Genomic DNA, 14,598 nt, shown 5'->3' with positions numbered 1-14,598 from the left:
CTCGAACTACTGCAATACAGCGAGCGCCAATACTGCCAGCTAAATAAAAAGATTCTAACTACTGAAGGCACTAACTACTGATTGGCATAGTTAGCAAATGAAAGATTTTGATACAGAACAAACAATGTATTTACCTTAATAGTGTTCAAAAGTCATTTTATATATATATATATCAGTTCATGACATCCAGTCTTACAAATTTACTGTCTCTGATGGACACACGTCCAGATCACCCGCTCTCAAAATTTCGCCATTTCTCTCCCCACATCCACCACTGCTGGCGGCTCACCTCAAACTGCGCAACTCTACGCGCTGCTAACATCCAGCTGCCCAACACTACAATAGCAAACAACAATGTAAACCAGCCACAGACTGCACACAGCACAGCCAGTGATTTTCATACAGAGTGCTACGTCCCGTTCCCAATAAAAAAAAAACCTAAACAGCCTACTTACACATATATGTGTCGAAGGTCTTACCACTGTGATACCTCACTCGTCGGCTATTACTGGATAACGTCTGCGACCAGCAGTTCCGTAATGAACGCAACTACGGCAACGGGAAGTAACAGATGCAGGCCGGTTATTCTGCAGGGACAGGTAACCCCTCGCAGGAATCGCTGCATCGCAGACCTACACTCCCGCGTGCACTGTATTGGCGACCGGGACAGGAGATGCACGATGTTGGCACGCGGTGTGTGGCGGGTGGCGGAGCACCAGGGGCCTTCAGTACCGAACGCAGCTCCGCTTCATCGGCCCTTTGTCCTCGCAGCTGCGGCCTTTGTGCGCGCCGTGAACGATAGCCGCTACCCTGGCGCCAAAAAGTCTTCCACTCCCCCGCCCCCGCCCCCTCCCCCGAGTTATGGCATGGCTGTGCTATGCTGTGCTGCACGGATTTACTTGTCGAACGGCCTGGCCTGTTTGTAACAGGCGCAGCGCCCATTGTTCTTCCCAGCGGCAGGTGTTCTACTGTGCTTGGCCCGGCAGGTAGCGTAAAAAATGTATATACGCCCTCGCCATTAAACCGCCAACTTCCATACGTGACTTTGCGTGTTATGGTATTTTACTCTGGTACCAGCATCCTACGCTTCGAAAGTTACCGATACTATCTATCTGTATGTGTAGCATGTGAAAAACTCTGAAGTCCTTGCAAGACGTAATTTTTATTGTATAATACGAAGGGTTACCTCAGCGAGTGTGTAAACGCAGCCTGCAGAATTTGCAGTCAATTTGTAGCCGACAGTCCCTTTGGCAATAATTTTGTTTGGCCAGCGGTTCAGACTACAATTATTGTTGTTTACTACAATTAATGTTTTTTACAGCAACCTTCGGAAACCATCTGTGGTAGAAAGTATAGCCGCTGGTGTATGCTGGAAGAAGCAGGCGAGAAGCTGACCTATGAGGTAAAGAACGCCCCACTTGTCCACTGCGTTTCCATTGTTATTACCCCCTTACGCCCATTTCACGACTAAAACTGAAGGCAGTGGTGTAGTAACTAGATACGTTACCTTTACATACTTTCGAGTAAAACACAAAAAAAAACTGTCCATAAATTCGAAAACTTTGTTAATCGGTCTTGCCTTTTACCAGCTTTTATGTAGGCCACCAACACACCGTATTAACTAATTAAATGACCGAACAAAGATATATTATGATATCTATTGAATTAAAACAATGAACTGTTGCAATAAACAATTTTGTTTTTCGAATACGGTGTCAAAAAACAAGTAAGCAAGCAAGGAAACAACAACTGAAACTTCCTGGCAGATTAAAACTGTGTGACGAACCGAGACTCGAACTCGGGCCTTTCGCAGGCAAGTGGTCTACCAACTGAGTTATCCAAGCACAACTCACGACCCGTCCTCACAATTTTACTTCCGCCAGCAACTCGTCTCCTACCTTCCAAACCTCACAGAAGCTCTCCTGCGACACTTGCAGGACTAGCACTACTGGAAGAAAGGATATTGCGGAGGTATGGCTTAGCCACAGAATGGGGGATGTTTCCCGAATGAAATTTTCACTCTGCAGCGGGGTGTGCGCTGATTTTGAAACTTCCTGGGAGATTTAAACTGTGTGCTGGACCGAGTCTCCAACTCGGGACCTTTGCCTTTCGCGGGCAAGTGCTGTACGAACTGAGCTACCCAAGCACGACTCACGACCCGTCCTCACAGCTTTACTTCTGCCAGGTAGAAGACTAGGTACAGGAAGTTTCATATCAGCGCACACTACGCTGCAGAGTGAAAATCTCATTCTGGAATATTAGTATGCTTCGCGATTTTTGTTGTTCGCTTGCGGCTGTCTAGCTAGCACGTTCTTCACTCACCGCTATCTCTCACCTGGGCAGGAGGGACGACATTCCAGAAGACGGCGTCTAGCGGTTGTGACGTTGCAAAGAGAGCTCGGCCTGGTTTCGATGGCGCTTTCTTGGCACGCATCCCCTTTAAAAGAAACCGTAACCTCTCCGGATTTGTTCAGAAGACGCGCGTTGAAGTGACGTGTGCCGAAGAAGGAAAAATAAAAGCCACGGTCTGCGGCCGTTCTCACACCCTGGTATCCGTGTGACGTCTATAGGAAGGGATGAAGGCAGCGAGGGAGGGAGGGAAGGAGGAAAAAGAGGTATGGATTTAACGTCCCGTCGACAGTCAAGCCATTAGAGCCATTGGAGACCAGAGCTTCGACTGGACAAGTCATCTTGAAAGGACACATACTGAAGATATTCTATTAATCATGAGTCTCCTCAGTGAAGCAAATCGTCGACTGGAGTGCAGAGTCTATTCCAAATACTCTCTTATTTACAAGTGTTTTGTTCGCATTCGGTGCACTTGCCGTTTAAGAGGATTCAACATAAGAGAGTCACCATCTGTCGTTAGCATCGAACCATCAGTTTAATAACCACGGTTACAAAGTATTGGTACGAACTATTTAGAGAAGAATGGAAAATCTTGTAAAAGCCGGCGTCGTAGAAGATCAGTTTTCACAGATACGCAGCAACACAGTAGCCAGTACCGATCCTACAACTGCTCGTGGAAGACAGACTGAGCTAACTTCCCACTTCCACCGCTGTTTCCCGGTGGTGGATGGATTAACCGTTGACACTAGTTCAACGTTTCCACGGTTCGTCCGACTAAATTCTCCCTACAACAATCATTCAAAGGGACATGCTGCTCGTTGCTTGGGGAGAATGTCATTATGGACTTGATATCTGCAGAATCAGTAACGTGTCACGCACGGAGTACCTGCAATATGTCGAAAAAACGTTTTTAGTTCAATATAGGTGCAAAGCGCTGTGACAATATGTCACAGCAAATCTGAGAAATCGCCTCAATCATTTACAATAAACCCGTAAATTTCACATGCATTGCAACATAGTACGGTATAGTATTCATCCACATATGCCAATTCCCTTGTTCTAGCTGTCACTTTTTTCCGTTGTCTTTCGCCTGAGACGTTCTTCACTACATTTATACGCATTTTTGGAAACTGAATTTGCTGCACGAATCGTAATTATCCTGTAAAAGCTCTCACCAAGAGATACGCTACTGTCATACCACAAAATTCCACCGTCTATGAAATTTTTTACATTTAATATAAATCCGTTGAAAACTGGATTTTTCACGCATTTGAGCCAGGAAAAGAAAAAGACTGTAAAAATATAGACGTCGGAACTAGCGAACTGTCTTTCTAGTTGCCGCATTCCGCTGTACATGGCCGTGTATCAGAGACATAAGTATTACGGAGCGACTGCCCGCTGGGTGAGCCAAAAAAATTTCTCTGCCTCTGCATTGTTCGCGGCACAGCTTTCGTACTTTATCACCGGTTCGAAGTTAATAATCTGTGAAGTTTCGCGCATTTTATCATATCCACTAGTTCGCCCCCATCTCTCTCCTCCCTTCCTCCTGCAGAAAACGCCGGCTACAAATATATGTGTATATAGCTCGGCGCAAATGGTGCCGTCCGCTCTTCGCTACATCTATATATAGCCGACGTGGCGACGAACGCTTTAAAAAATATCGAAAAAAGTAGGGGGAGGGGAGGGGGTACAAGGGGGTGGGTTTTTGGGGGGGGGCGGCTGGGGCGGGGAGAAGTAGGGAGGGGGGGTGGGAAAAATAATTGCCTTTCGCTCGGTCCACGTTTTAATTTCGCGAAAGAGTTTTATATGCGTGATGTGGGTGGGCGAGCACGCCTCTGTTCTGTGTGTGTGTGTGTGTGTGTGTGTGTGTGTGTGTGTGTGTGTGTGTGTGTGTGCGTGCGTGTGTGTGTGTGTGTGCGCGCGTATATTATTGCAGTGTATGTTACTACCATCTACACCTCGTAGCCCTTTTCCCTCCATAAGCCGAAAGGAAAAATAAAAATGCGCGTCGATGGATGGCGTTCTCGGAATTTTTTTTTGTCCTACAACTTTTTTTTCGGTAGTTTCCACACCTCGGCTGTGCTCGTGCGGCTTGCTACGTTTGCTAGGTAGGCAACCAGCTTCGTAATTAGGAGAAAAAAATATATAACATGTCCGCTCGCCATATATTGTGTTTTGTCGGACAATTACGTAATAATCTGCCCGTAAAAGTGTGGTAGCTACGGTATGAGTCCGTGTTTTCATCGCACCAGGGACAGTGGAGGCTGTGGTCTGAATCGGAACGTTTGTTGTCTGCACTGTGCCGGGGGATTCAGTGTTCCCCGGCTCGAGAAAACGCTCATACAGCCATGATTATATTCAGTTAAGACGATATGCGACACTTTGACAGGTGGTGATTCTGTCAGCATAAATGTAGTTGAAATACTCGCTGTTAATTATTTTTTAACTGTTAAGCTACGAAAACGTGTAAGGGCTAGCAAAGAGGAGTCAACTTGTTTGCTTCACTCTAGACACGTGTATCGAACCTACTGCAGAGGTTTGTCCAAAATGGGTCAATTGAACTCCCTCTGACTGTTGACGTAATGATGATGTGGTGTATCAGATCATATGTGTGTGAGAAGAACAGAATACTGATAATATTTTGTTTTGTTAATAATATTTACTGCACTGTGGATTCTGTCGGCAGATTGGTCTGTAGTGTAGCCCCAAGTCCAGGTTAGGTTGGAAAGCTGACATTGTAAACTGGCAGAACCAAAGAATGTGGCAACGAAATCTAAAATGTCGTGGAGATATGTTCTGTCTGCTTAGCAAGACGTGTGACACAGGCGAAATACCTCAGACTTAAAGAAGAATATAATAATTCCAATCCCAAAGAAAGCAGGTGTTGACAGATTTGAAAATTACCGAACTATCAGTTTAATAAGCCACGGCTGCAAAATAGTAACATGAATTCTTTACAGACGAATGGAAAAACTGGTAGAAGCCGACCTCGGGGAAGATCAGTTCGGATTCCGTAGAAATGTTGGAACGCGTGAGGCAACACTGACCCCACGACTTACCTTAGTCCGCAGCTCGTGGTCGTGCGGTAGCGTTCTCGCTTCCCACGCCCGGGTTCCCGGGTTCGATTCCCGGCGGGGTCAGGGATTTTCTCTGTCTCGTGATGACTGAGTGTTGTGTGCTGTCCTTAGGTTAGTTAGGTTTAAGTAGTTCTAAGTTCTAGGGGACTGATGACCATAGCTGTTAAGTCCCATCGTGCTCAGAGCCCGACTTACCTTAGGAGATAGATTAAGAAAAAGCAAACCTACATTACTAGCATTTGTAGACTTAGAGAAAGCTTCTGACAATGTTGACTGGAATACTCTCTTTCAAATTCTGAAAGTGGCAGGGGCAAAATACACAGAGCGAAAGGCTATTTACAACTTGTACAGAAACCAGATGGCATTTATAAGAGTCGAGGGGCATGAAAGAGAAGCAATGGTTGGGAAGGGAGTGAGACAGGGTTGTAGCCTCTCTGCGATGTTATTCAGTCTGTATATTGAGCAAGCAGTAAAGAAAACAAAAGAAAAATTCGGAGCACGACTTAAAATCCATGGAGAAGAAATACAAATTTTGAGGCTCCCCGATGACATTGTAATTCTGCCAGAGACAGCAAAGGACCTGGAAGAACAGCTGAACGGAATGGACAGTGTCTTGAAAGGAGGATGTAAGATGAACATCAACAAAAGCAAAACGAGGATAGTGGAATGTAGTCGAACTAAGTTGGGTGATGCTGAGGGAATTAGATTAGGAAATATGACTCTTAAAGTAGTAAAGGAGTTTTGCTATTTGGGGAGCAAAGTAACCGATGATGGTCGAAGTGGAGAGGATATGAAATGTATATTGGCAATGGCAAGGAAAGCGTTTCTGAAGAAGAGAAATTTTTTAACGTCGGGTATAGATTTAAGTGTCAGGAGGTCGTTTCTGGAAGTATGTGCATGTAGTGTAGCCATGTATGGAAATGAAACATGGACGATAAATAGTTTGGACAAGAAGAGAATAGAAGTTTTCGAAATGTATATCTACAGAAGAGTGCTGAGGATTAGATGGGTAGATTACATAACTAATGAGGAAGTATTGAACAGAATTAGGAAGAAGAGAAATTTGTGGCACAGCTTGACTAGAAGAAGGGATCGGTTGGTAGGACTTGTTCTGAGGCATCAATAGATCATCATTTAATGTTGGAGGGAAGCTTGGAGGGTAAAAATCGTAGAGGGAGACCAAGAGATGAATACCTAAGCAGATTGTGAAGGATGTAGGCTACAGTAGGTACTGGGAGATGAAGAAGTTTGCACAGTATAGAGTAGCATGGAGAGCTGCATCAAACCAGTCTCTGGACTGAAGACCACAACAACAACAACAACAACAACAACAACAACAACAGCATGTTCTGTCTTCACAACTAAATGAAGGAAGTTTGTTTCTTGCCATTGCATTTCACTTCTTTTATTTATGAACCATTATCAGTGGTCAGTAATACATGTTTGTTTGTATATGTATAATGAATTCATTATGTAGCAGTTACAAATATGTTACTATGTTACATTTTCTCGCGTTTTCTCTTGTTCTTCAGAATAGAAATTACTTTCGTAGGACAGCTTTATGAAATTTGTGCTACGAAAGTAAAAGAAATCGTAACGTAGTAAAATATTTCTAACTACTGCATAATTTATTTGTTATAAATATATAAACATGTATTACAGGTCAATGAAGATGCTTCATAAATAAAAGAAGCGAAACACGTATGGTAAAACACGAACTACCTTCATTTATTTGCAGAGACGGAACAAAACCTCCGCGAATTTTGTAGCAAATAAGGAACTACGGAAACCGGAAAAAAAGAGAAAATCTTAGAGCTTTTTAATTAATAATCCGTAGCGTAGTTAGTGGTCTAGTTTAGGTAGAAAGCTGACAGTTTGGTTGTGAGCCGCAAAAGGCAACGAAGGTGATGTTATGAGAATAACTTTAATCGTTGTTGTGGTATGTATCTAATTGCAGTGGGTCATTACATCCGTCGTTTTGATGGTCTATTTCGTTGAAACCGACGGGGTATATCACAGGCTTCAGTTACAGGAAGAAAGAACCGTCTATTGAGCTGAGCACCTCGAAATACATAGAGCAACATTTATATGGATTAGGTTGACTTTTCAGCCAATCTACCAAGGCAACTCCACTTCAATGACAATGTAAAGGTACCTCAGTAGCTGTTATGAGGGACTATTTCTTCCTTGTTGCTAATTACGATTCACGTCCAGCAAGGGTCAAATCGTCATTTCCTGCGAAATTCATGTATTAAAAAAGCTCGACTACAGAGGCAAGTCGTGATAGCTGAAGCGCAACCGCGTCCTCTGCTTCACATCCCCTCGAAAATAATTTCATCATTCCGATACACTGTTCCATCTACCTGCCCCGCCACGCTTAGATCGCAGTCCGTAGTGAAATCCGTTCGCCACGGTGTTATCCGGACGGCGCCTGGGGGCACACAGCGATTTCTCGCGCACATTCCGGGCCGACGTGGAGCTCCTTCGATGGAGAAAGGAGGGCGCCGGGCGGCGCATACAAACGACGCCTCCGCGTCACGTGACGTGACGTCACGTCAGCGCGCGGACACGAACCGCCCCGGGGAACCCCCGGCCCGCGCGCAGCACGGAGCGCCCCGGGCGCCGAAGCCGAGCGGACGGCGCGGCACTTTGCATTGCTTAGAATTAATTCCCGCCCCAGGGTCGAAACAGCCGGAGCGCGTTTCGCCGCTCACTACTCTGTGTGTGGACACCTGATGGCCGTTTCGCGCAAAGGACGCGCTGGTCGGCCGAATAGCACAGTACCACAGCTCTGCCCCTCGGCAGTACAGGTGCACGTCAATTGAACATAGCGATACCGAATGTCGGCTGTAGCCCGTGACATATTGTTGATGTGGTGTGTTACGTCAAATTGAGCAGATAGTGTTCTCTTTCTGTTTATCCGCGAATAACGTAGCACACCACATCATCATCATCACGACACGGATCAAAGCCTACAACCGGTATCGGTAAGTTCAATCAAACCATTTCTGTACAAAATTCCTGCCAGATTAAAACTGTGTGCCGGACTGAGGCTCGAACTCGGGACCTTTGCCATTCGCGGGCACGTTCACTACCAACTGAGCTACCCAAGCACGACCCACCCCGTTCTGATAGCTTTAATTCCGCCAGGACCTCGTCTCCTACCTACCAAACTTCACAGAAGCTCTCGTGCAAACCTTGCAGAACTAGGATATTTCGGAGACATGGCACGAGAGCTTCTGTAAAGTCTGGAAGGTAGGAGACGAGGTACTGGCAGAAGTGAAGCTATGAGGACGGGAGGGTGAGTCGTGGTTTGGTAGTTCCAATGATAGAGCACTTCCTTGCGAAAGGCAAAGGTCCAGAGTTCGAGTCTCGGTCCGTCACACAGTTTCAATCTGTCAAATGGTTCAAATGGCTCTGAGCACTATGGGACTTAACATCTCTGGTCATCAGTCCCCTAGAACTTAGAACTACTTAAACCTAACTAACCTAAGGACATTACACACATCCGTGCCCGAGGCAGGATTCGAACCTGCGACCGTAGCAGTCGCGCGGTTCCGGACTGAGCGCCTAGAACCGCGAGACCACCGCGGCCGGCTTTTAATCTGTCACGAAATTTCATATCAGCGCACATTCGCTGCAGAGTGAAAATCTCAGCCGGCCAGAGTGGCCGTGCGGTCCTAGGCGCTACAGTCTGGAGCCCGGCGACCGCTACGGTCTTAGGTTCGAATCCTGCCTCGGGCATGAATGTGTGTGATGTCCTTAGGTTAGTTAGGTTTAATTAGTTCTGAGTTCTAGGCGACTGATGACCTAAGAAGTTAAGTCACATAGTGCTCAGAGCCATTTGAAAATCTCATTTTCGTTTCTGTACAGTTTTTTTATGGTTCTCAGTGTCGCGTCAAGAACAGCGGCATAGACACCACGTATCGATAGAGTCCAGTGGAACTATGTACAAAGTTCTCTAAAATCCCGTCCAGCTCTAACGAGCAGGGAGTGATTATATATATATCGGGACGATCGTTCTACGAATGGAGTTGACACACTGGAGAGTTTCGCAGTAACCGAAAGTAACGTTACAGATATTATCTATCAGCAAAGAAACCAGCACTGGATAGTTCTTTTGGTATTTACCTCAACATATAGGAGATCACTGGGAGAAATTAAGCTCTCGCCACTGTGACGGTCTAATGCAACCTGAGAAAATTCTACTGATTCTTATGCTGGTATACACGAAAGCTGTGCGATGGACCATATCACAGTTCTTGCAGTCATATATTAGACTAAGAGAGCAAGTGATAAGTGCTTTTATAACTAAGCTGGCCAGTGTGGCCGAGCGGTTCTAGGCGCTTCAGTCCGGGACCGTGCGACTGCTACGGTCGCAGGTTCGAATCCTGCCTCGGGCATAGATGTGTGTGATGTCCTTAGGTTAGGTTTAGGTAGTTCAAACCTAGGGGACTGATGACCTCAGATGTTGTCCCACAGTGCTTAGAGCCATTTGAGCCACTTGAACCGTGTCTGCAGTTTGCCTGTTTTGCCAATGTTCACCATGTGTAGGGAACACGAGCGGTCCTGTCATACTATCCTGGGGTACTTCGAACGGTAGGTTTGTCTCCGACGAACACTCGCCATCCAGGACAACGAACTGGGTTCCATCACTTGAAAACCGAGCCACGTGGCGCAGTAGTTAGAACACTGGACTCGCGTTCGGGAGGAGGATGGTGCAAACCCGCCTCCAGCCATCCTATTTAGGTTTTCCGTGATTTCCCTAAATCGCTTCGGGCAAATGCCGGAATTCTTCCTATGGAAGGGCAAGGCCGACATATTTCTCCATCCGTCTGTAATCCGATGGGAGCGACGACCTCGCTGTTTGGTCCCCTCCCCCCCCCCCCCCCCCCCCCCCAACCCCCAAATCAACCAGCCAACCAGTTACAAAATCTTCGAGATACTCACTTATCTGAGAACCTATACAGTATGCTCGAACCCTCGTTGACAGTCTACAGGAGGGCAATGTATGTAGCGCTTTACGAAAATATGGATACTGTCTGTTGCTCTTCGTTCATGGTTCGCCAGACATGGTGCGACGAAACGAGCGATGCTTCCTATATCTGTGCCGATTTGTGACAAGAAATTTGTCTCTGTCAGCTACCGTTGATACACAGGAAAGTTGCGCTATGGTAGAGAGGAATGTTCTTGCAGTTACGTATCAACAGTGCAATACAACAAGTTGCAATTTTTTTTCGCGGTGACGTCGGCGTACAGAAGAGCCGTCCAGTGATCGACAGCAACACTCCAGCGCTGGAGCTGCCGGAGAGCCACCTGCGATGGCGGAGACGGCGGGTCGCGCTCGACGTCACCCAACGACGCCGACGCCGACGGCGGCGCGCGGCTGTGCTGTGTTTACGGTGGCCGCGGGGCCACCGCGGTGCGGCTGAGTTGTGGATGGCCAGGAATTTCTCATTTGCGGCCGTGGTTTGCGGCAGTAAAGCAAGCGACAACTCCCGTGTGCGCCGCCAAAATTTGTGGCCGTGTCCTCTCTCTCTCTCTCTCTCTCTCTCTCTCATCCCAGACCGCACGCGTCTGTGGCGGCGCTGACGTACAAATGAGGGCTGCACCGTGTTCGCACGCAGCAGGCGCGTGCCGAAATTCCTACAGCGCGAACGCCCTCTCATGATCGTCATTAACATGAGCTGCACCAATGGAACGTATGACGAAAAACACAGCCTCGGGGAGGACAGTTTTCCAGTGCTGGAACCAGCACCACTGCATTGCGTTTAATTATTTACTCTCGCTGTTTATGTCATATTTTGTAAAGACAATATGACAGTATACTTGTGATGTGTTACGACAGTGATAGGAACCTGTGACTACTCGAGACAGAGCCACAACTCTAACTAACTCCTCCCGAACAAGCCATAAAGGCCCCACGGTACTAACCGGCCGCCGTGTCATCCTCAGCCGTATGTCAGTTTCCGAGTCCGGAGCCGCTACTTCTCAGTCAAGTAGCTCCTCAGTTTGCCTCACAAGGGCTGAGCGCACCACGCTTGCCAACAGCGCTGGGTAGACCGGATGGTCACCCAATCAAGTGCTAGCCCAGCCCGACAGCGCATAACTTCGGTGATCTGACGGGAACCGGTGTTACCACTGCGGCAAGGCCGTTGGCGGAGACAGAGCCTCAAGTTCCTCCAAAAAATCACAACACACACACACACACACACACACACACACACACACACACACACACACACAATCACACTAACAAATGTAAATCCACCTGATGATGGAGGTTTAAACCTTTGAAACGCGTTGTGGAAGTAAATAAACAGTGAGTGATAACAGTAAACTTATTGTTTCATTTAATATCAACAACAGTCACTTTAAAGCCTAGCCTAAAACGTTCGCATTAAAACTTAATTTTTTTTTTTTGTTAAATAAAAGTTTTCGGACCCCTTCTTCTTCAGAACCGGTAACCCACACCTTCTCCGGTTCTACAGAGAATCGAACTTCCACTTAGGAAACAGCTAGTTTATGAAGTATTTCAATGTTTATGACGTCATATCTCCTGAGGTATTTTGTACAATGATATAATCTTGCAAGTACGTTGTGTGGAATATAGGAACACTGTTTGTAAAATGTGTTGTGAGTAGAGTTGGCAGTAAAGAAATACTTAATTAAAACGCAAGTTTGAAACTGAGGTTTCACTGCTTGTAGAGCGAAAATGCAGTAATCAATGATCTTTTCTCCTTTCATTATTTTCTGTGGGTTGTGAGCGGAAGAAAGTTTCGGAAAGGTTTGATATTCAGTTTTTAGGAGCTCACTATGTGCTCTTATTCCCACAAACAGGACGAGTATACTCTTGCTAATTTGGGCGCTGTAATTTATGCTTTATCAAGACGTATGAGCAGCTTCCATACTTGACTTGTCAGGCAGTTTGATGCCAGTTTTTGCACTTCAGTTGTACTGGCGCAGCAGGCTCGTAAAATTGCCTGTCCTTATAATATTTTTAAAAAATCAAAAATCGGAGTGCACTCTTTCTGATTCAGAATGATGGCTTCTAAATCAACTTACCTCCCCTCAAGACTTACATGTAGTTACGAGCTTCATTACTTCCCGTATCTGGCAAGTAATAGCAACACCTAATATATTCCACGCCTTATCTGCATCGCTGCGGACATGTGAGTAGTAGAGAAAAGCAAGTGCATTTGCCAAGTGGCTGTTTCCGGTGCGTAGAGCAGGATTACTATCGCCAAAAGACTAGAGCGCGAGCATACGTTCCTTACTAGAAATCCTACTCACAATACGTTTATGCCCTGAGAGCGGCACGGCGCAGGCAGTCTGCAGCGTTCATATGCAGTAAGTGTTGCCTACCACCCAGACATCTGCTCCTCGTGAAACACGGTAGGCATAGCAAAACTGGAAGTTCCTGATTCGCTTCCGAAATATCTGTTCCCGATTAGAGACACTCATTACTGTGTTTCTTTTTTTTTTATTGAAAATCAATCAATTTTCTGGAGTATGTAGTACACTGCACACCAGGTTATTAGACCCCGCTAGTCCTGTTAAGTCTCGTCTTCTCAAGAGCGTCGATTACTAAAGGACACCTAGCGTTACTAGTAAGCGTCAGCGAACATTCTGTTTCTAGCAAAAGTTGTCCCTCATGGCGTGGTCTGTCACGTCTAGACGTTTGCCACTAATATTTTGAATACACTACTGGCCATTAAAATTGCTACACCACGAAGATGACGTGCTACAGACGCGAAATTTAACCGACAGGAAGACGATGCTGTGATGTGCAAATTATTAGCTTTTCAGAGCATTCACACAAAGTTGGCGCCGGTGGTGACACCTACAACGTGCTGACATGAGGAAAGTTTCCAACCGCTTTCTCATACACAAACAGCAGTTGACCGGCGTTGCCTGGCGAAACGTTGTTGTGATGCCTCGTGTAAGGAGGAGAAATGCGTACCATCACGTTTCCGACTTTGATAAAGGTCGGATTGTAGCCTATGGCGATTGCGGTTTATCGTATCGCGACATTGCTGCTCGCGTTGCTCGAGATCCAATGACTGTTAGCAGAATATGGAATCGGTGGGTTCAGGAGGGTAATACGGAACGCCGTGCTGGATCCCAACCGCCTCGTATCACTAGCAGTCCAGATGACAGGCATCTTATCCGAATGGCTGTAATCGATCGTGCAGCCACGTCTCGATCCCTGAGTCAACAGATGGAGACGTTTGCAAGAGCACAACCATCTGCACGAACAGTTCAACGATGTTTGCAGCATCATATACTATCAGCTCGGAGACCATGGCTGCGGTTACCCTTGACGCTGCATCACAGACAGGAGCGTCTGCGATGGTCTACTTAACGAGGAACCTGGGTGCACGAATGGCGAAACGTCATTTTTTCGGATGAATCCAGGTTCTGTCTACAGCATTATGATGGTCGCATCCGTGTTTGGCGACATCGCGGTGAACGCATATTGGAAGCGTGTATTCGACATCGCCATACTGGTGTATCACCCGGCGTGATGGTATGGGATGCCATTGGTTACACGTCTCGGTCACCTATCGTTCGTATTGACGGCAGTTTAATCAGTGGATGTTACATTTCAGTTGTGTTACGACCCGTGGCTCTACCCTTTAGTCGATCCCTGTGAAACCCTACATTTCAGCAGGATGATGCACGACTGCATGTTGCAGGTCCTGTACGGGCCTTTCTGGATACAGAAAATGTTCGACTGCTACCCTGGCCAGCACATTCTCCAGATCTCTCACCAATTGAAAACGTCTGGTCAATGGTGGCCGTGCAACTGGCTCGCCACAATACGCCAGTCACTACTCTTGATGAACTGTGGTATCGTGTTGAAGCTGCACGGGCAGCTGTACCTGTACACGCCATCCAAGCTCTGTTTGACTCAATGCCCAGGCGCATCAAGGCCGTTATTACGGCCAGAGGTGGTTGTCCTGTGTACTGACTTCTCAGGATCTATGCACCCAAATTGCGTGAAAATGTAAACACATGTCAGTTCTACTATAATACATTTGTCCAATGAATACCAGTTTATCATCTGCATTTCTTCTTGGTGTAGCAATTTTAATGGCCAGTAGCGTATATATGCGTGTGAGTTGGAGCTCATACGCAATGCGTGAGGTGCTGGCGGCACGCACCCCCG

General features: G+C 46.5%; 1 protein-coding gene and 1 pseudogene across 1 annotated transcript in view; both read right to left on the bottom strand.

Annotated features, from left to right (window-relative positions):
* LOC124718792 (homeotic protein ultrabithorax-like) overlaps window positions 1-14,598 on the bottom strand; it is a 903,761-nt gene that overhangs the window by 583,058 nt on the left and 306,105 nt on the right. The gene's annotated exons all lie outside the window — the stretch shown is intronic.
* On the bottom strand, window positions 11,469-11,586 carry LOC124719130 (annotated as a pseudogene).

This window comes from Schistocerca piceifrons, chromosome 10, assembly GCF_021461385.2.
Source record: "Schistocerca piceifrons isolate TAMUIC-IGC-003096 chromosome 10, iqSchPice1.1, whole genome shotgun sequence".
In the NCBI taxonomy this organism is placed as follows: Eukaryota; Metazoa; Arthropoda; class Insecta; order Orthoptera; family Acrididae; genus Schistocerca; species Schistocerca piceifrons.
Note: the sequence above shows the minus strand (reverse complement) of the source record. Positions and strands in the feature narration are given on the sequence as shown.